Source organism: Micromys minutus, assembly GCF_963924665.1.
Source record: "Micromys minutus genome assembly, chromosome: 1".
NCBI lineage: Eukaryota > Metazoa > Chordata > Mammalia > Rodentia > Muridae > Micromys > Micromys minutus.
The window spans coordinates 153,378,986-153,394,095 of record NC_137969.1 but is presented as its reverse complement, the minus strand read 5'-3'; the positions used below and the strand labels follow the sequence as shown (position 1 = coordinate 153,394,095).

Below are 15,110 nucleotides of genomic sequence, written 5' to 3'. Positions count from 1 at the left end.
GAAGTTGCGGAGAAAGAGGAACACTTCTCCACTGTTGGTGGGGTTGTAAACTGATACAACCACTCTGGAAATCAGTCTGGCGATACCTCAGAAAATTGGACATAGTACTACCTGAAGACCCAGCTATTCCACTTCTGGGCATATACCACAGAGACACTCCAATATACAACAAAGATACATGCACCACAATGTTCATAGCAGCTCTATTTATAATAGCCAGAAGGTGGAAAGGACCTAGATGTCCTTCAGTAGATGAATGGATTCAAAAATTGTGGTACATTTACACAATGAAGTACTACTCAGCTATCAGAAACAATGACTTTATGAAATTCTTAAGAAAATGGATGTACTGGTTGCTCCTAAAACCATCTTTGCATTGTTCCCTGGTCGTGCTCTGCACTCACTGTAGCTACCTTCGCCACCTACCACCTCCTCAGATGCGGACTCTGGCAGATTTCTTGCCAGAGTCCTCGAACTCGACTAATTCCTTACTTACAGCATAGGACCACCGGCGCGCTCCACCATGTCAGATGTGGCAGTGGACACCAGCTCAGAGATCACCATTAAGGTCTTGAAGGAGTAGAAGGAAGTTGTGGAGGAGGTAGAAAATGGAAGAGATGCACCTGCCAATGGGAATGCCCAAAATGAGGAAAATGGGGAGCAAGAGGCTGACAATTAGGTAGACGAAGAAGAGGAAGAAGGTGGGGAGGAAGAGGAGGAGGAGGAAGAAGGTGACGGTGAGGAAGACGATGGAGATGAAGATGAGGAAGCTGAGGCTTCTACGGGCAAGAGGGTAGCTGAGGATGATGAAGATGTGATGTTGACACCAAGAAGCAGAAGACTGATGAGGATGACTAGACAGCAAGAGGAAATGCTAACCTTACGCACCAGGACCTATTCACCCTCCACTTCCCATCTTAGAATTCAAACATGGTCACCTTCGAGTAGAGAAGCAGGCACGACTGCCCATAGCGGGCGGTGCCACCCACAAATGATGTGCGCTCTCCACCACCCCACCAAAACCACATGAATTGGCAACATGGGAGGAAAAAAACCAGAACTTCCCAGGCCCTGCTTTTTTTAAAAAAATACTTTAAAAGGAAAATTTGTTTGTATATTTTATTTACATTTTATATTTTGTACATATTGATAGGGGTCAGCCATGTTTAATGATAACGGTGACCGAACCAGCCCTCAGAGCATTTATGTCCTACTTCAGACTTTACTTGTACTGTGACCATGTTCATTACAATCTCAAAGGAGAAAAAAACCTTGTACAAAAAACAATAACAGCAACAAAAAAACATTATTCTGAGCATTCCAGTAACTTTTTTTCGTGTATGTACCTAGCTGTACTATAAGTAGTTGGTTTGTATGAGATGGTTAAAAAGGCCAAAGATAAAAAGTTTTTTTCCTTTTTTTACTGTTTTTTTTTTTTTTTTTTTTTGTCTATGAAGTTTCTGTTTATTTTTTTGGCCTGTTTGATGTATGTGTGAAAAAATGTCCAACAATAAACCGGAATTTTATTTTGCTGAGTTGTTCTAAAAAACAATGGATACATCTAGAGAATATCTTCTTGAGTGAGATAACCCATTCACAAAAGAACAGACATAATATGCAGTCACTTATAATGGAATACTAACCCCAGAAAGCTCTGAACATCACAGAAACAACTCACAGACTGTGTAGTTCAAGAAAAGAAACAAAGAAATGAAAAAAAAAAATATGTTTATTCCTTACACACCAAGAAAACTTTGACTAATTTCAGGTTACATCCTGTTTTATATGTACTCTATGCTTCTTGTAACTAGTAAGATCTTAATGCACACTATCAAACCATAAAAAAAACTAAGCACTGAAAAAAATGTATTTGTATCTTTTTATGCAAAAATTCTTAAAATTTGTACATTTATCTTTATCTTTTAAAATAAAGTTCTTCAATAAAAAAGACAGAAAATACATTATGTTTATATATTTATATTATGTTGATCATAAAAATGTGCTTTTACATAGGCATAGAGGATCTATAAAGCTATGATCCCCAGTTCTTCAGCAGAAAAATTCTGGTAGTTTTTCCTTTTGTGGTTACTACCCCATCCCTGCTGATATCTGAGGTTTTGATCTTAGTCATTCTGACTGGCATGAGGTGGAATCTCAGGGTGGTTTTGACTTTCCTTTCCCTCATGACTGTGGTTGTTGAGCATTTCTTTAAGTGCTTCTCAGTCCTTTGGGGTTCCCCAATTGACTTTCTTTGTATAGCTTTTTACCTCATTTTTAATAGAATTCTTTTATTCTCTGGTGTAGATTGTCCTGAAGCTGTTTCTTTTTTAATCTTAATTCCACTTCCCCAAGAAGGTCTGACGCCAACTGAATCTTCCAATTTTAATTAGTAAAATAAAGGAAAGCCAGTGACTAGGCAGGGCTAGGAAAGTAGAGAAGGCTGAGAGATAGGAGGAGGTGAGAGGACAGGGTTAGAGGTCTTAGCAACATGGAGTTTCCCAAGGACCAGCTGAACCCAGGTGTGATTTATTGGTTTTAAAAAGCTATGAACATTAAGGATTTTACAGATCTAATTTCTCATATAAAAAGGCAGTTTGTGTCTTTGTCTATTTGATGCAATCTTGTTTTGTGGAGGATTTGTGGATTAAGAATTGAACATATAAACCAGTATGAAAAGCTATCAGGCTGTAGAGTTGTGTTTGTGTGGGATTTTGGAGTACAGAAATACTCTGGGACAGAGGGAGAAAACAGGCAGTAGAAAACTGCTAGGGAAAGGAGTTGTGAGGACAAGTTGAACCATGGGCAGATCAGACAGGCACCAGAGGTATGCATGGCTCCAAACTAAAGCCAGGCCTGAGGAGTGAGACATCAGGGCTGGTAAAAAGATAAACCAATTTTTATTTTTTAATATTTACTGCAATACTCTGGAGTCTAATTTCTTGAGTTCTTTGTATATTTTGGATATTATCACTCTATCATATGTAGGATTGCTAAAGACCTTTTTCAATATGTTGGCTGACCTTTTTATTTTTCTTGAGAGTGTCCATAACCTTACAGAAACTTTGCAATTTTCATGAGGTCTTATTTGTCAATTCTTGATTTAGAGCATAAGCCACTGAATTTTTGTTAGAGAAAATTTCCCCTGTGCCTATGATTTCTAAGATCTTCCCTCATGTTCTTTTCTAATAGTTTCAGTATACCTGGTTTTATGTGGAGGTCATTAATCCACTTGCACTTGAGCATTGTAGAAGCAGAGAAGAGGAATCGATATGAATTCTTCTGCATGCTGAAGGCTGGTTGAACCAAAACTATTTGTTGTAGAGGCTGTCCTTTTTCCATTGAATGTTTTTAGCTCCTTTCTTAAAGATTAAGTGATACTAGGTGTGTGGATGCATTCCTGGGTCTTCAATTTTGTTCCATTGATCCTTATCTCTGTGGTATCTTAATACCACATGGTTTTTATTACCTTTGCTTTGTAATATACCTTGAGGTTGGGAATGGTGAGTCCCCTGGAAGTTTTATTATTGTTGAGAATAGAATTCAGTATCCTAACTTTTTTGTTACTCCAGATGAATTTGGAAATTGCTCTTTCCAACTCTATGAAAAATTGAGTTGAAATTTTGATGGGGATTGCATTGAATCTATAGATTGCTTTTGGCAAGATGGTCATTTTTACAATGTTGATTCTTCCAATCTATGAGCATGAGAGATCTTTCCATCTTCTGAGATCTTCTATTTCCTTCTTCAAAAATTTGAAGTTCTTGTCATACTGATCTTCCACCTGCTTAGTTAGGGTCACACCAAGGTACTTCATATTGTTTATGACTACTGTGAATTTCTTTCTCAGGATGTTTAACGTTTGAGTAGAGGAAGGCTACTGATATATTTGAGTCAATTTTTAAACCCGCCACTCTGCTGAAGTTGTTTATCAGTTATAGGACTTCTATGGTGAAATTTTCGGGGTCACTTAAGTATACTATCATATCATCAACAAATAGTGATATTTTGATGTTTTCCTTTCTGACTTGCATTTATTTGACTACCTTTCTTGTCTAATTGCTCTTCTCAATAATTCCAGTACTATATTGAACAGGTAGCAGGAGAATGTGCAGCTTTATCTAGACCCTGATTTTAGTGGAATTGCTTCAAGTTTCTCACCATTTAATATGGTCTTGTCTACAGGTTTGCTGTATATTACGTTTACTATGTTTAGGTATGGGCTTGAATTTCTGATGTTTCCAAGTCTTTTAACATGAAGAAGTGTTAATTTGAACAAATGCCTTTCACCCTCTAATGAAATTAACACATGGTGTTTTTATTTGAGTTTGATTATATGGTTGATTACTTTGATGGATTTCCTTATATTGAATTATGCCTGGATCCATGTGCTGAAACCTACTTGATAATGTGGAATGATTTTGTTGATGTGTTCTTGGGTTTGGTTTGCAAGAACTTTATTTATTTTTAACGACTTTATTTTGAAAAACAAAGACAAATGTACAGATTTTAAACATTTTTTGCTTAAAATTTTACATTTTTGTCAGTACTGTTTTTTCAGACATTAAAATAAATTTTACATAAAACCATGTGAATATATTTTTTAGTCAGTACTTGATTTTTTTCAAGGGCTTGACAGTATGCATTGAAAACCTAATAGTTACAATAAGCGTAAAGTACATGTAAAACAAAACGCAACATGGAAATAGTCAAAGTCTACTTGTTTTGTGAATATATGTATATTTTTTTTCTTTATTTCTTGGACTTCATACAGTCTGTGAGTTGTTTCTGGGGGAGTGCAAGCCTCTGGGGTTAGCATCCCACTATCAGTGACTGCATATTATGTCTGTTCTTTTGTGACTGGGTTATCTCACTCAGGATGATCTTCTCTAGATGCAGCCATTTTCTTAAGAATTTGGTTAAGTCATTGTTTCTGGTGGCTGAGTAGTATTCCATTGTGTATATGTACCACAATTTTTGTATCCATTCGTCTTCTGAAGGACATCTGGGATCCTTCCAGCTTCTGGCTATTATAAATAGAGCCGCTATGAACATTGTGGTGCATATAACTTTGTTGTGTATTAAAGTGTCTCTGGGGTATATGCCCAGAAGTGGAATAGCTGGGTCTTCAGGTAGTACTATATCCAATTTTCTGAGGTATCGCCAGACAGATTTCCAGAGTGGTTGTATTAGCTTGCAACCCCACCAACATTGGAGAAGTGTTCCTCTTTCTCCGCAGCCTCGCCAACATCTGCTGTCATCTGAGTTTTGGATCTTGGCCAATCTGACTGGTGTGAGGTGGAATCTTAGGGTTGTTTTGATTTGCATTTCCCTGATGGTTAAGGATGTCGAGCACTTCCTCAGATGATTCTCAGCCATTCGGTGTTCCTCAACTGAAAATGATTTGTTTAGCTCTGTACCCCATTTTTTAATAGGGTTATTTGATTCTCTGGTGTCTAGCTTTTTGAGTTCTTGTATACCTTGGATATTAGGCCTCTGTCTGATGTGGTGTTGGTAAAGATCTTTTCCCATTCTGTTGGTTGCCGTTTTGTTTTCTTGACGATGTCCTTAGCCTTACAGAAACTTTGCAATCTTATTAAGTTCCATTTGTTAATCTTTGACCTTAGAGCTTGAGCCATTGGTGTTTTGTTCAGGAAATTTTCTCCTGTGTCTATGTATTCTAAGGTTTTCCCTACATTCTCATCTAATAGTTTCAGTCTATCTGGTTTAATGTGGAGATCTTTAATCGACTTACACTTGAGCTTTGTACAAGGAGATAAGAACAGGTCTATTTTCATTCTTTTGCATGTTGAGTGCCAGTTGGACCAGCACCATTTGTTGAATAGGCTGTCCTTTTTCCATTGAATGTTTACTGCTCCTTTGTCAAAAATGAGGTGACCATATACGTGAGGGCTCATTTCTGGATCTTCTATTCTTTTCCATTGATCCACCTGCCTATTTCTGTACCAGTACCATGCAGTTTTCAGCACAATTGCCTTGTAATATAGCTTGAGGTCAGGGATAGTGATTCCCGAGTATTTTGCATCGATGTTCATGAGGGAAATTATTATGAAGGTCTCTTATTTGGGGTCTTTGTGTGGTTTAGGAATGAGAATAATTGTGGCTTCAAAGAATGAGTTTGTTAGTGTTCCATCTGTTTTGATTTTGTGGGATAGTTTGAAGAGTATTGGCATTAGGTCTTCTTTCAAAGTCTAAAAGAATTCTACAATAAACTCATTTGGTCATGAGGTTATTTATTTTCTTGAGGGTCTTTTGATGACTGTTTTTATTTCTTTAGGTGTTATGGGACTATTTATAATTTAATCTGATCCCTATTTAACTTTGGTCCCTGGTATCTGTCTTGAAATTTGTCCATTTCCTCTAGATTTTCTAGTTTTTTTTAGTATAGGCTTTTGTTATAGAATCTAAAGATTTTTATGAATGTCCTCAGAGCTATGGGTTTTCCTCTTAGTACTGCTTTTATTGCATTCCATTAGTTTGGGTTTGTTGTCGTTTTATTTTCATTAAATTCTAAAAGTTCGTTAATGTCTTTTTTTTTATATCTTCCTTGACCATGTTATCATTGAGTAGCCCATTGTTCAGCTTCCATGTGTATGTTGACTATTTGTTATTTTGTTGTTACTAAAGACAAGCCTTAGTCCATTGTGATCTGACAGGATGTATGGGAGTATTTTGATCTTCTTATATCTGCTAAGGCACATTTTGGGACCAACTATATGGTCCATTTTGAAGAATGTACCATGAGGTATTGAGAATAATGTATACTTTTTTATTTTAGGATGAAATGTTTTATTGATGTCTGTTAATCCAATTGTTTCAGAACCATGCTAGTTTTGCTGTATCTATGTTCATGGTTAGTTCCTTGCTCTTCCTAGGGTGTAGTTTCCCTCCTTGTATTGGATTTTCAATCTATTATCTTTGGTACAGCTGGATTTTTGGCAGATATTTTGTAAATTTTGTTTTCTCCTGGAATATCTTGGTCTTTCTATCTGTGCTAATTGAGAGTTTTGCTGAATACTGTAACACAGGATGACCTTTGTGTTTTCTTAGGCCTGTATGACATCTCTCTAATATCTTTTCCCTTTTATAATCTGTTGAGAAGTCTGGTGTAATTCAGATTGTTATGCCTTTATATATTATTTGTCCTTTTCATTTTCTTACTGCTTTTATGAGTCTTTATTTGTTTTGAACATTCAGTGTTTTGACTATTATTGTGTTGGGAGGAGTTTCTTTTCTGGTCCAATCTATTTGGAGTTCTGTACGTTTCTTGTATGTTCATAGTCATCTTGTTCTTAAGGGTAGGGAAGTTTTCTTCTATAATTTTGTTGAAGATATTTACTGAGCCTTTCAGTTAGGAGTATTTGCCTTATTCTATACCTTTTATCCTTAGTTTTGGTCTTCTCATGGTGTCCTGGATATCCTGGATGATTTTGTTAGGAGTTTTTTGATCTTTGCATTTTCTCTGACGTTTGTGCCAATGATTTCTATGGTGCCTTCTGCCCCTGAGATCCTCTCTTCCATCTCTTGTTGTCTGTTGGTGATGCTTTCCTCTATGACTCCTGATTTTTTTTTTTATCTCCAGGATTGTCTCTTTTTGTGCTTTCTTTATTGTTCCTATTTCTGTTTTCAATTTCTTTACCTATTCTTTGAGTGATTTTTGTGTTTCCTCCTTAATGGCTTCTACATGTTTAAGTGTGTTCTGGTTCTCCCGTAATTGTTTAATTCCTGTCGTTCTCGAAGATCTCCATCAACATCATGAAGTACAATCTTCAATCCAAATCTTGTTTTTCTGGTGTGTTGGGAAGTCCACTACTTTCTGTGGTAGGAGAACTGGCTTCTGATGTTTGAGGTTTTCTGGGTTTCCAATGCTTAGGTTCTTGCATTTTTCTTTTGCTACATTGTTATGTGAGATTATAGGTGATCTTGTTGTCTCTGACTGAAGCTTGTCTCTCTTGTGGGTCAAAGGGCTTGAGAGTTCTTGGGTTTGTGGCTCTTTTTGGGTAGGCAGTGAGTTTTGATGGCAGTAACTCAGTTCTTTCTCTGTGGGCTCAGGTGGAAGAGTGATTTTGAACCTGTTCTGGTTGCTCAGTCATCTGCAGGCAGATCCTGAGTCCTGATGGTGGTGACCTGACTCTCTGGGCCAGAAAAGACCCATTCTCAGGAGCACTATGCTATCTAGGTTTCGAGTGCTCATGGCATTGCCTCCCCAAATAGATGTTGGAGGTGTGTGGCAGGCTCACCATGGGCTCAGGTGGAAAAATGCTTGTGAGGTTCAAAGTCCTGATGGTGGAATAAACTAATTAATAATGAAATGTAGGAGCCACCTGGAACAGCAGAGATCCGGGGACACAGGCCTGGAGACATTGTGCTGTGAATAACCAAAGCACAGACAGGGCTAGACAGAGCATGTGGAAAACCTGCCCCTGTGGCCCACAGTAGGGCCAGACCTCTGGCAGAGGGACTCAGGATCCACCAGGAAAGCCGTTGTGCACGGACCAAACACTCATGCCCTTTGTTACCTGGGAGAGCAAAGATACAAGGACACAGTTCAGGTGATATTGTGCAGTGAGTAACCAAAGTGCAGGGAGGGCTAGGCAGAGCTCACAGAAAATTTGCCCCTGCAGCCAACACTATGGTCAGACTTTTGGCAGAGGGACTCAAGATCTGCCCAGAAAGCTCAGGCTCACAGCTTAAACACACAGGCCCACAGTAAGGCACAGGCCATTGTCAGTGGGAACCAGGGTCTGCCCGAGAAAAGCAGTGCTTGAAGTTCAACACTACAGTCCCTGTTACACCTGGAACAGAGAAGATCCTAGCACATAGGGCCAGGGACAGCACACCAGGAGTTCTCATAGAGCAGAAAGTACTGTGCTATATGGAAAATGGTCTGTTTTGGCCTAGAGGAAGAGCCAGGACCCTGTTAGTAGTACTCAGGAACTGTGGGAACAGGGCTTAACTACCAGAACAGCTTCACAAGAGCTCACACACCTGAGCTCAAAAGAAAGAGCTGAGTCACTGCTTCCAAAACTTACTGCTTGCCCACTAAAAGCCGAACACTCAGAACCAATTTTCTTCCTGAGCCCATAGGCCATTTGAAGCTCAAAAACAAAAACAAACAAACAAATAAACAAACAAAAAACCCAAAGGACAAAATGTGAAAACCTCAGTCCTTGAGAAAAAAAAATAAGTGTATATCACCCTCTCAGAGTGTAATATACCTGTACCTTAAATCATTAATAACTCAAGAGCTAAGAATATAGCCTTGTAGCAATTTTTGGTATCCAAAAATCATTATGTTTAATCTATATACACAAAGAAAACTCTGACTGCTTTCATGTTACTTTCTGCTCTAAGTGTACTTTATGCTTATGGTAACTAGTAAGATTTCAATGCATACAATTAAACTTCTAAAAGAATTAAATACTTACAAAAATGTATTCATATTGTGTTATGACAAATGCTTTTAAAACTCTGTACATGTATTTCTCTTTTTAAAATAAAGTTGTAAAAATAAGGTATAATGATTTGCTCTTTTGAAAAGAAAATGAATTCTCAGGATAGCACTTTGTCTAATAAACTGGTTATTGGATAGAAAAAAGTGAAATATAGGCACGGAAACATACAAAAAATAAAAATAAGGAGAATATTTTAGTGGTTCACAGTTAGAAAGGATGTCTTAGAACTCATAGAATAAAATAAAAAAAGATAGATGTTTTAGTCATATTAAGAAAGAAAAAGTGTAAAAGTTATTTTAATAACACTTTCTTATCTTAATCAATTCAGAGCATAAGTAATACTTTCCTAATATCTGTAAAAGTAATTGGAAAGCACAGTAAGAAGGCATGTGATGCTCAAATTTAAGAAAAACACGTTTATACACTATTTTCTATCCCCACAACACATAATATAACCATAGTCTACTGTAATTCCTTAAGAATCAGATCTTTTAAAACAGAAAAGGCTGATATTACCATTAACCAATTAATTGTGAGTCCACCAAAGCTTTCATAACAAGTGCAAAGATCATTGATTTCTCTGGAAATTTTCTCTGTGTTATTAATAAAGATTAAATAGTGTTCACTGAAATATAAACCCCAGTGTAGCAAATGCCCTTTTTGTAACATGCTTCCTGTTTACAGAGAAGGTAATCATAGTGTTACAACTGCAAACAACAATATCAAAGGGCTATTAGAGAGAGACAAACAACATTTAGATCTAGCAAAAATTTTACAGAAAAAACATTTCTAAAGATGAAAGACAAATAATACCGTCATCAGTCCAGGGGTCAATAAAGATGGAGGGAGAAGCATTCTAGGGGAAGAAGCAGAAGTGAGGCCAAAGATACTAGGATAGGAAATTGAAACATAATGGGAACTAGAGAGGAAAATGCTGTGAAGTGTTAATAAAGCCATAGCTTTAAAGGGAAAACAACAGTAACAAGAACTAAAATCAGAAAGTGATTGTAGGTTCTTGAGTGTTTTCTTTCAGTTCAAACAATGTAATTATGAAACCATGAGGCATTGGCCTACTACAGCCACGTGTGTTATAGAGGCAAGTGTGCTAATACATCCTAAATAGAAATGTAGGAAACGGACATTGCCCAGGAACAGTTACATCTTCTTAGTCAAATTCTCTTCCCCGTCTTTAGGTTTTTCTGTACATGTGAACTCAAATACCTTGACTAAATAATGCTAATCCAATTCCTAAATCTGTAGCCTTGTGAGTCACGGAGAGCATATTTTTGTTGATATGCATTAGAAAAGTGCTTTATCCTAGAGGCAAGATAAACATGAGCATTCTAAAGAATGAACTTAAGCAATAACTTTGGGTAGAGTAAAACTTGGAAATGACTAAAAATATATGAGTACTGGATGTGTTCACAGCATTTATTCTCATCTTATACCATTCATATAATATATATATATATATATATATATATATATATATATATATATATATGTGTGTGTGTGTGTGTGTGTGTGTGTGTATGCATATATATAATGTTTATTTTAGTTCTTATATACAGCAGTATTTTAATTTTGTATATATTAAAATCCTAATCAAATATAAAAAATCGCATTAATAAATCAAATATGCTTCTATTTAGTTTTGATTTAGTTCTCTGATTCTCATGCTTATGAAGCAAGTTCTAAAACTTATGAATCTCCTCCACTCTCCATTCCCAGTAAAGCAGTAAATGACCTTCATACGTCTAGAGTTTGTGTTTGGTAGTAGTAAGGACTGAACATTGGAAGGCATACACTGTCCTACAAAGCTACATTCCCAGCATTTATGTTCTCCTAAAAATAATTCAGGTAACTTCTCATGAAAATTAGTTAACAAGTGTTTCATAGAGAATATTGTGGTGAAAGAGAAACACTTAGATACACAGCAAAATTTAAATGTTGCCCTAATGGTTTGGGCCATCTTATACAGTTCATTGAGACACTTGTAGTCTTAGTATGGGAGAAAAAGAAAATAGATGTCATGAATCATATCAGATGACATTTTAATGAGTATTTACCAACTTTTTCAGTTAAATATGACTGTGAAAAGTGAATAGAACAAAATGCTGGACTTTCCTGTGGTTTGAAAACACAAGGAAATGGTTTAGTCTAAAACATGCTATTTAACAGATCTCTTGGGACATTATTGCGGGGAAATAAGAACAAAGCTATAGATTCACCACCTTGTTCATACTGGAGGTATTTGAGATGATCAATATAGGAAATGGTAGACAGAAACTAGTAGAAAAGTGTGCCATTCGAAACTTAAGATAATTTTTATTTTAAAGAATATTATGATTGATACAATTTCACAAATTATTCAAAATTTACTTAACAAAAGTTAAGAACATTTAATCTACCCTATTTTAAGTGAAATTGGAGTCAAAACATTTATTTATAAATATTTATGTTCTTTACTTAAATTTTTCTTCCTATGATAAGTGTTCATTTAGAAACAATATTTTGAAAATCATATGCATAGTTCTGATTAATAATTTATCTTTAAATTTATGTAGTTTCATTGTTTGAACTTTAGTAATATTCAGAGAGTAATTTGTGTCATGTGTATATATGTATGTATATGTGTATGTGTGGCACACACATGTATAGGAATGGGTATATGTATTAAATTATGAATGAATATTAATTTGAAGTTATAGTCCTTGTTTAGAATTATATAATCAATGCCCTACATTTTGAAAAACTTGTGTACTTTATATTGTGTGGCACTTTGAAGTGTTTTCTTATAAAATTTAATATAACTTATTACATTAATATCAGTCCATATGTCATTTATTTATAATGTTTGGATCAGAATTTCTTTTAGTATCTAAACATGGACTCAAAGGTATTAAATCATTGATGATGAGACTGATTTTCAATAAAAAGTCATTTCTCAAAAGTGTGAAAAACTGGTATATAAGAAAAATGATCTTGTGTAAATGAAAAAAATAGATTGTGCTCACACCTTTCAGGGCAGAACCAGTGGCTTTAAGTGGGTGGCACTGAGTCTGCACTGTGAAAAATGTATAATTCAGTTTGATTGAAAATTGGGAAAGATCACTTAAAATTTTGGAAACGTGCTTATACAGGGTTTTCTCTTCTGAAAGGAAGAAATGACAGCTATTATTTAGTTGTGAAAGCCAAAAGCTAAACTGGCAGAAAGAGCCTCAATATATTACCCTCCTGAGCCATGAGTGCTTTATCTTAAATACCCAGGCTAAATGGAAAGAACCTTAAGTTGGTTGTACTTAGAATGTTTGCACCTGTATTTTTTGATTAGTCTGTCTATAGATCAAAACTCACTTGAAACTATGGTACAATTTGTGATCTCTCTTGGTTCTGAATCACCTTCAGAGTGCTATGACTGCAAGTAAGTTCACATATGGTGCCATTCTTGTTCAGTACTCTAGACATTATTATAAAAAATGATGTCTTGCATGGTAGTAACCTTTATGTTCTTATTTGAAGCATGCTCTTATCATGCTTATGGTCTCAATCATATAGAATAAACATTTCACATTGTTCAGATAGAATTCCAAAATAGTACTTGCTAAATATTAGAGCCACTGTAAAGTTAATATTTCCTCAAAGACATTTTAAAAATGTCAATATGACTAAATTAAGAAATGAAAAAATCCAGTCCTTGCAGTAAGGTTAAATTATCTTTAGCATTTAAATTCATGTCAACATAAAATAATTCATTCTTTTACATTTCATATAACATACTTTGCCCATAACCTACCAGCCTAATGCATAACTTTAATTTATATTTAGTAGATGAGAAGGGTAATATTTTCAGCTACTAAACAAATTGATCCAAGCATTGAAAATGCTTAGTTTTATGTCTACCTAGCCCATGGGTCTATCAGATATAAAAACAGAAACAATAGGTATTTATTGATATTCCTCTTAGTGGCGAGGCAATATGATTGAAAAATAAATGCAAATTCTTGGTTGTCATGTGAAATGTAGATTCCTGGATAATAGAGGAATTAGGAAGTGGACTAAGGAAGCTGATACCATGTTAACAAGATGTCTTCTATGGAGTAGATCAGTTTTTTGTGTTTGTTTCTTTTGTTTTATTCAGATATAAACTACTAATGACTAATAATTCATTTTATTTACACTCTCAAGATAACTGACTTTGAAAGTAGGTTCAGTTGTGAATTTGTTAAAATATTAAACTTTTATGCTAGAACTCATTCCGTAAGACATATATCAAAACATTTCATTAAAATTAATAAAATATCGTACCTGTGAAAGAAAATTTGGGGTTCAGAAAGAGAAGATGAGGTAGCAGTTAGGTGGAAGTTGAGAAATACCAGTAAGTATCACGCAAATATGTAAAATTGCCTAAAAACAAATTTGACTTAATAAAAAGTGTTTAGTTGGTCAGTGGGAACCAATTCATTCAATAATATTTTAGAAAGAACAAATGCAATAACTATTCAATAATTACACACACACATACCTACACACATAAATCACATATTACATTTATATAGAGATTGGTTTTGCATTGAATTTAACTTTGTATCAAAGATATCTATTGAATATATTTTATTTTAAGTTTGCTGTGAATTAATCTTCAATATTAATGAATTATTCAGTAAAATATATCTATATAGAATATTAACATATAATATAAATATCTACAAATATATTCAAAATATATTGACACATGATATTATGTATTAAATATGTTTATAATTAATCACTTTCATAATTTTGATTCATTTGTTGTTCTTCACAATTGAAACAACATATTTTTTATAATTATCATCATTATCATTATTATTATCATTATTTTTATTATTAACATTCCAGTGGTTTTAAAAGTATTTTTGTTGTTGTACTTGTCAATTTGGCAAAAGCTAGAGTTATAGATAATGAGAATATACCTCCATCTGATTACCCATAGGTACATTTGTGGTAGTATTGTAAATTAGTGACTGGTATGGGAAGGCTCAGCTCATTTGGGCTGTCTCCAGCCCTGGGTAGATTGCCTAAGTTGTAGAAGAATGCAGACTGATCAATCCATGAGATGCAAGCCAGTAATCAGTTTTCTTCCATGTCCTTACTTCTGTCTCTGCCTCCAGAAGCATTTGTCTTCTTAGAGATTCAGGAAAAGGATCATGCAGTAATTACACAAGATTGTGTGTCTGGCATTCCTCTGGTGAGGGCATGTTACATTCATCCAATGTTGTAATAGAACTGGGAGATGGTATTGTATAATTCATTTTGTCTCTAAATAGCTGGAAATATTATGCTATACATTTAAAATCGAACCTCTGGAAACTTGTGATTTTGGAATTTGCATTTCTCATAGGAAACTGAAAAGTTATGTGGTCTCTTTGAGATCTTTTTTTCAGAAGGGGCCTGGTGACCTCACAAAATGGGTAAATGGCATATGGTATGACCTCAATTGTGTATTTGAGGTTATAAATCAGCTTTGTCATACACACAGGAAACAGAAAACATTGCACAAGACTGATTTTTTATTATTATTTTAAAAACATTATTGATAATAATTGATCTTTACATATAAATGGTTTCATCAAAACCAAACACCAAAGTTAAACA

At 35.0% G+C, this 15,110-nt stretch overlaps 1 pseudogene across 1 annotated transcript; it reads left to right on the top strand.

Moving 5' to 3' along the window:
• Positions 1 to 523: 523 nt before the first annotated feature.
• Positions 524 to 858, top strand: LOC308424400 (prothymosin alpha-like; annotated as a pseudogene). Its single transcript has one exon. The product of its transcript is annotated as a prothymosin alpha-like (transcript).
• Positions 859 to 15,110: the final 14,252 nt, after the last annotated feature.